Consider the following 8,332-nt stretch of genomic DNA (forward strand, 5'->3'; position numbering starts at 1 on the left):
GTCTAACATTGGTGATCAGCGGCGGGATTTGGACTTGCGTTTGCGCTGTACCGCAGCAGCGACTGACCACACTGCAAAACTCTGCATTAGATAATCACATTTTTAGGGATTATTGTTTTGAAGTTCCTTTATTTCTCCTGAAGGTATCATTGTGTAATTGTGTCCAGTACATTTGTCCCCCGCCCTGCGCCCAGAGTTTGGTACCTGTGTCACGTGGTGGTCAGGTTGAGGGATCAGGGGTGGTAGAAACTGCCTTACCAGTCCGAGGGGAGGGTTGTGTGTGGATGGTGTGTGGGGCATTAGACAGTGAGTGTGAGTTCTCCAGGATAGAGAGCTCACTGAAACCTTTTGTGAATTGTGTACTCCTGTGTAGCTCCGACCCCCAGGTTCCTTGTGTTGAACTCTTCTCAGGAACGTCCGCCAAAATGGAGCCTGCTTTTAACTTCTGTAGTCTGTTTAGGTACAGTAGGTTGGAGCTGGTAGGGTTCTGTGAGGAGAGGGACATAGAGGTGGGTGAGTCAGATACCCAGTCCAAACTGAGGGACAACCTGATCCTTTGGCAAAAGGAGGAGTGGGAGCGGGAGCGCAGCGAGGAAGATAGGGCCCGGGCCGCACGCCGAGAGGGTGGTGGGTCTGAGGAGAGCCCTGAGGAATCTGAGGAGGAGGAAGGTTACCTGACAGGGACGTCAGTAGAGAGTGGAGACCCCATAGATAGGGAGTCCCTTGCTGGGTCCAGTGTCAGGAGCAGCACCCCATCCCTTTCCCTGTCCCCAGAGGAGTGGGTGGATAGGAGGGAAGAGAGGGAGCATCAGCTGGCCATGGAGAAGCTCAGGTTGGAGCATGCCCGGGGGATGGCGCAGCTGACTATGGCCGAGAAAAAGCTGGAGACCGAGAGGGTCTTAGCGCAGGAGAGGATGGCGGAGGCTGAGAGGGCCTTCGCCAGGGAGAGATTAGCTCTAGAGGGTAAGTTGTCCCCAGAGCGCAGTGGTAGTTTTCTGGGCTCCCCAGGGAGGGTTGAGTCCAGTGGTGGCAGCAATAGAGAGACCAGTGCAGAGAGTCCCATTCCCAGTTCCCCCAGTATGGTACCTAGTTCCCGGGAGGAGGAATGTAGGCTGAGGTTCAGGGGCAGGAAGAAGCTGCCTCACCAGTCTTGGGAGAAGTTTGTGGAGGAATGCGAGGATGCACTGTTTGATTGGGTATGGGGTAGCACGAAGGAGGATTTTGAAAAACTGTATGATCTGCTCGTCAGAGAGCAGCTATCCAGTAGTTTTTATCCCGAGTTGCGCCAACACCTGTTAGCATGGGGGCACACTGATCCGTGGGAGCTGGCAGCGGAAGCAGACCGATGGGAACAGGCCCCCAGTTATGATGAGGAATGGGATAGTTCTTCCCACACTAGTGACTCCAGTTGTGGTTCAGGTACCTTCCAGCCCAGCGTGGTGGAAGAGGCTCCGTGTAGCCCAGCTAGGTCCCAGAGTAGCGAGGAGGGTGTAGGGGCTTACGGCCTGGCTCAGTGGAGCAGGAGTAAGTGGGTGACTGAGGGTCCCCAGACGTACGAAACCCTGCCTCAGGACTTGGATGGTTTCGTGAGGGAAAACCAAGTTGGGGACCTAGGCTGTCCTGTTAGCCCATTTGAGGAGGATCACCTAGTGAGTAGAGGACCTGGAGCGCCTGTAAGCAGGGCTCCTGTGGTTCTAGAGGCTGGCAGTACCGCTCCGGTAGGGAGGGTACAGGAGTCCAGCGTGAGGAGTGGTTGGGGGATGAGTTTCCCAGTGGGTGCACCAGTGGACCAGGGACTAGCCAGTTGGGCTAGATCTTCTTGGGGGGACCCGGGTGGCGCCACTTCTGTTCTGGGGGGTCTTTGCGCACTGTCAGGTGGACAGGGGACGGGAGATCTGCGCCAGACAGACAGTCACACGACACATGGGTCATGTGTCAGCCTCAGGGGGATGGCGTGTAAGTCCCCAGAAGTCCTGGAGTGCCAGGCAATTATTCCACCGAAGGTTTTAGACCGGAGGTTGGAAGGCCAGGTTCAGGAGCAGCCTGACCTGAAGGGTCTGACTACTGTAACCAGTGTCCTGACCGGTTCTTCTTCTAGAGGGACCGCCCCAGTTGGTAGGGAGCAGGACTCTGGAAGGGGGTGCAGAGGGTGGGAGAGCCCACCTCTGACCCCGGTGCAACCTGAGGGGTTAAACCCTAGGTTGGTAGACCAGTTCTCAGGGAGGGGTCCTGAGCTGGTTGGTGAGGTATGTTACGAGGGTGCCTCTCAGAGGAGGAGAGGGCGGAACCCTAGGAGAAGAGGTAGGGGGAGGAGAGCCTCACCCGCGACTTCTGGTCAGCCTGAGGGTACGGGCCCTAGGCTGGAGGATCAGTGGCAGTTTAGAACTGCCCTGATGAGGGGTAGAGTGGAGAATGGCTGCTATGTGCCAGGGGTTACTACCCCCCACTCTGTGGTTAGGCAAGGACCAGTGGCACCTGGGTGGCCTAGGGCCTGGTCTTGGCCGCGGACAGCTTGGGAGTACCAGTGGGGTAGCCCAGTTGGTCCGGAGAGTGGTTTGAGGAGAAACCCCAGGGGTTCACCGTGGCGTAGAACAGGAGGGTGTCCCGGCAGTGGCGGGCCCGCGTCCGTGTTCTATCGCCCCAAGCAGGGAAGTCCATCACGGTGGTGATTGGTCTACCCTGCGTTTTGGCTGGAAGGGGGTTGTGTTGGACTTGGCCCTTCTGGCCGGTTCACCCCGAAACTTTTTGCGTAATATGGTGACTTGGTTTAGTGATTTTAGTGACTTCTGCGCACTTTACCGCTGTGTCCCAGGGTAAAGTGCGTGCGTGTTGTGAGGTTGGCCTGCCCTCCCATAGGAATGCATGGGGGAATGTATGTGTCCCGGTAGTTCCTGATGCGTGGGGTGTGCAGGCCCGTGTTTGGTATGTGCGGACTCGTGGGAGTGAATGCTGCGCGTTGATGTGTGCGGCGTGCATGTACCTGGTGTGGAAGTGCCACTTCTAGAAGTGGGCACTTCAGTGTGCAGTCTGAAATGTGTGGCTTGTCTGGCGATTGGCTGGTGAGGTCAGGTGACGGACTAGGGAATTCCCCAGAGTCAGGAGGAGTCACCCAGTGGTGAATGGGGAGTTAGCAGGTTGATGGCTGGGGAGGAGTGCACCTGGGTCCTGAATAGGACAGGGATTCCCCCACACAATGCTGGCGCCGGCCCCTGTGGTGCGTCTAATGACCCTAGCCCTGCCAGTGAATAGGGAGAGGGGCTGAGCAAAACAAAGTGCTCAGGAACCTGTTGGAACTGGTTCGCCCCTTCCCTGCACCTTAGACAAAGGATTTGACTGTATAAAAATGGGGCTGTGTCCCCACAGAAGTTGTTCTCTTCCAGGATCCACTTGAGGGGGGGCCTGCTGCTGCTGGGCGCCAGGAGAGACCGCCACTGGGGACTGCCTCCCTGCTGGAGGGCCCTGTGAGCTGGCTCTGGGCCCAGCCTTTGCCCCCTGCTCTCTGAAGGACCTTTTTGGTGGCTGAACACTGCTTATAGCGCCTGGGAGCGCTCCCTGGACTTCGTAGCGCTGTGCGCGCTGTTTTTCTGGACTTAGCCACCTCCATAGCGCTGGGAGCGCTGGTTTGCTTTAGAGCGCTAGGAGCGCTGTGATCCTGATAGCGGGTGCCCACCCCGCGATTCTGCCGTGTTCTGATTCAGCTGCGGGTGCCCACCCCGCTTATGTGCGTTTATTTCGAGGGAGCCTACCCCTCTTACGGCCGGAATAATCACCGCTGCAGCCCGGGCTGAACCAGGAAGTCAGGCGGCTGAGGGCGGGCCTCCGGGACAACCGGAACTTAGGAAAGGAGGGCGGGAGCCTACCCCGCCTCCTACTGCAGCGTCGCGGCTGCTCCAAGCCCCGGAGCAGGCAGGAGCCTACCCTGTGCCCCGGTGCGTTCTGACCGAGAGTCCGATCCAGGCGGGAGCCCACCCCGTGCTGGACTGAGAGGAGGACGCGAGGCAGCGAGACGCTGCTGCCCCGACCGGAGTGCTGATGAGAGTAAGAGGACTCCCAAGGAGCGGGAGCCCTCCTGTGCCCGGAGCCGAGAGAACGAGGAGACGACGCGGGAGTCCCCAGAGCAATGGCCCGGTGAGTGTTAAAAGGGCTGGGGGACTCCGCGCCTGTGCTGAGAGGGTGCGGGGGCAGTGTGAAGAGCCCCGTGAGGCTCCAACGTTCTGAGGGGGCATTCCGAGTGGCGCAGAGTCCAGAGGGACTCCAACGTGTGGGGCATTGTTTCTCCTTGAGCCCGTGAGGCTCCCAACGTTCCGGGGGCATGCTTCTGTGAGAGCGCGAGGCGCTCCAACGTGAACACAGCTGAGTGTTCAGAGCGCTCAGAGCGCTCCAACGTGTGGGGCATTGTTGTTTCTCGAGCCCAGTGAGGCTCCAACGTTGTGCAGAGCCACGAAGGCTCTAGGGGGCATATTTTTGAATGGTCAAAGCCCAGAGAGGGCTCCAGAGGCACGCAGTGCCTGAAGTTCGTTTTCCAGCTGCCCAGCACTTAGTGGGCAGCTGCCACGTTTAGGTGGGGGACCATTCTTGTTCTAGTCTGCGCAGCTGGCGCAGCCTGACTGTGTTGAACGCAGGGCGTCCTAGCCCCTTCCAGGCCAGTTGGCCCAGGGACTGCCACAGGTGGTGGCATAGGAGTTCTGCGCAATTGTGTTCCTACCTGCACCTCTGAATGTGTGTTGATGCATCATGTGCCATTGCTTTTACACCTCTGAATGTTTTATGCATCATGTGTGTTCTTTCCTTGCACCTCTGAATGTGTGTTGATGCATCATGTGCCATTGCTTTTACACCTCTGAATGTTTTATGCATCATGTGTGTTCTTTCCTTGCACCTCTGAATGTGATGCCTCATGTGTAACGTTCTATTACCCCTACAGGTGTTGTGATACGTAGGTGGTTGTTGCTTTCTCCTAGTACAGGTGGTGCTAGTGAGGTTCTAGTTCCCTGCGTGACAGTCTCCTAAAGTAGTTAGGGTTACGTAGGTGGTACTTCCCCGATACCAGTAAGTACTGGTTGTGTGCTATACAGATTATTTTTGTGCTACAGTGATCGTATATATTTTGTGTGCTAAATATCTAAAAAGTGCTAATTCCTGACAGTGGTCCAGGTGGCCCTGTCTTGTACATAATCCCTTGTAAATTCTGCCCGTGCCTGTTGGCACATTGTAAAGTGTGTGTTTTTATCTAATGTGTTGTGTATAATACAAAGGTTATTTTTATAGAATACCTTGTGTGGAGTTTCCTTTGTGGTGGGCCTTGGGTGTTGTTGCTGGGTGCGCGCGCAAACGCTTTACACATCGCCTCAGAGATAAGCCTGACTGCTCGTGCCAAGCTACCAAGGGGGTGAGCAGGGGTTATCTTTGGCGTGTAACTTCCTTGCCCTGACTAGAGTGGTGGTTTCTGCCTGACTTTGGCGCAAGCCTTAGCCAACCCGAAACCGCCAGGTCTAACAATCATCCAATTAAAAAATATGAGTAACTGTTGAGTGAACCTTTTGCTCACTCCCTAAAACATAATAACATTGGCTTACACCTGATGGGCATATTTTAATGTACTTATAAGTCCCTAGTCAAGTAGTATGCCATATAATCGGGACTGTGCTATCAGTGGGCCTGTAACACTTATTTTGCCATCCACTTATGTAACCCTTTAAAATTGCAGCCTGTATGTAGTTTTACTCAGCCAATTTGATTTGGCAATATAACTTCCCTGACAAGTCTTACACTCCCCTTTTATTGCATATGTCACACCTAAAGTAGGCTCTAAGATACCCATAGGGTTGTGTGCATTGTAATTAACTTTTTCACTTGTACTGGTATGTTTTACTTTTTCTGTTAGTGAAAGACTCACAAATTCATTTTTCACTACTGGCAGGCCTGCCTCTCCCTTCGGATAACATTAGTCTGCCTTATTGCATTAAATAACTGCTTATTTTGATTGAAAGCAGGTAGGAAATTTGTGTTTGCTGTGTGAGAAATTATAATTTAAATTACACTGTAATGGTAAAGTCGAATTTTAAAAAGCAATTTTGAAGATGGCAGTTTTGAAAACTTGAGAAGTTATGAGGAAGGAGAGCACTCCTGTGATTGTTGATTATACTTCTTTAAACTGCAATTTTAACTTCGGTGCAACAGTTATGTAGAAGTTTGTCCCCTTCTACCAAGAAAAGACTAAGTTATTGACAGGATGAGAACCTGTGTATAGCTGTGCACTATTCACAAGGTGCCTACTGTGACACTGTGTAATTGTTTAGCAAGTTGTACATTTATTTCTCAACGTTACAACTGGCAATTTGTGTAAAAGCATACCATTCTGTACATAACAATGTTTCAGTAATGCTTAACAGTGAGCAATACAGTCAGCGTTAACATAATGAACATCTGCAGTAATTGTCATATATTATGCTTCCATTCACATGACTCAATAAAGTTTTTTGACATTAACAAATTCGTGACAACATATATGTCAGTGCCCAATGCATTTCGGAACCTTCCGGTTCCTTCGTCAGGGGCCAATCTGAAATGAGAGTAAACAATTTACGAATGAGTAATTACTTCGGGGCTCAATCTCATAATGTACTTGTGCTACACAGACGTAGCTGTGTGTGTTACCTGTATGAGTGTTCTTATGTGGTGCACTCTGAAAATAACAAGAGGCAAATAAAAATTAGGTAAAAATTAAGTGTTTTGGTATTGTCAATGAAATGCGAATACGGTCTGCGTAAGGAAACCGGGCTTACCTGAGGGGATATAAGCTTGTATCTGTGAGGAGAAAAAAGAGCTAAACTAAGCACATAATGCATCGTGCGAAAAAAATTTCAGGCTGCGAGAAGACTCACATTGTGAAGTCTAAAGATGCTAAGTCTTACCTCAAAGTAGAGGTTCATGAAGTACTGTGAAAGCAAAAAAGAAAAAGAAGAAGAAAACCATGAGTAGACGTGTTGGCGTGAAAAGATAAGATGACGGGGCTCGAACTATATCGCTTCGAAAAAGCCTTACCGATTAGTAGATCGATGATGAGGTAAACAGCAGTGCACCGCCAAAGGGGAAGCAAGTATGATACACCGGGATGCTCGCGTTTAAACGTGAGAACAAAACCGGAACTGCAAAGTTCTAACGAGATCTAAAGGAAGGACTAAAATACTGAATAAATACGCTGGTATCAGTCGGCGCCATCTTAGCAAGATATAAAGAAACCGGTAGCGCTTGAGCCTGGAAATAAAAAAACATTTAAACGGAGCATACTTAGAACTGAAAACGTATAAAATGCAAGATTAGGATCAGAATAACTGATGAAAGATTAATGTTGGCGGTAGAGGTCGCGTGCGTTTATTCATAAGTCAGAATATTATTAAAAAGTGTCGAGAATGTGGCATAATCGGTATGGGAGTGACTAGTGGGTTATTAGGCTCTTAATAAAAGTGAGAGAACGGAGAAAAGAACTTAGAAATGACTAAAAAGGTGTCATAATAGAGAATTGCTTGTGATAGACTGGCGGTGAGATATAGATGCTGGTGATGTTGTATTAGCTTAACCAAGTGGATGCCTGTATAGTGCTCATGTGGATGACTAAAAAGGTGTCATCATAGAGAATTGCTTGTGATAGACTGGCGGTGAGATATAGATGCTGGTGATGTTGTATTAGCTTAGCCAAGTGGATGCCTGTATAATGCTCATGTGGACGGGTAGTGGAAAAGATGGTAGGTCATACTACCCCCGAAGGGGTTGTGAATATACCGTGTGGGAAAATTGATGTTTAAATAAAACATGACATATTAAGCCTATCATTCAACCCTTTTGGGAGCATTGTGTCTAGATATTTGATCCAGTATACCTCTCTCTGCAAGAGTTTGAGGTTAGTGTTTTTTGTGGCATGATGTGTTCTATAATTTGGAACCTTAGTTGGGATATTGAATGACATGCCTCGTTCCAATGGTTAGCCAGAGGAGAATTTTTGTTCTTGGTCCTAATCCGGCTCTTGTGCTCTGTGAGACGTACTTTGACTTTCCGTTCAGTTTTGCCCACGTACAGTTTGCCACATGGGCATTTGATTCCATATATGACATTGGTGGTGTTGCAGTCACTGGTGTGTCTGAGCAAGACAGCTTTACCTGTAGTTGGATGTGTTAAAGTATTGCCCGAGATGATGTTGTTGCAATGTGAGCAGTTTTGGCATTTCATGGTGCCTTTGTTGATAGTTTTATTTTTTGGTCTTCTGGTGGCTGTGATGAGTTCCCGAACATTTTGGCTTCTTTTGTAGGTGTGCAAATGTGGTTGCTGAAAAATA

The sequence above is a fragment of the Triturus cristatus genome, chromosome 5_2 (assembly GCF_964204655.1).
Source record: "Triturus cristatus chromosome 5_2, aTriCri1.1, whole genome shotgun sequence".
NCBI classification, from domain to species: Eukaryota; Metazoa; Chordata; class Amphibia; order Caudata; family Salamandridae; genus Triturus; species Triturus cristatus.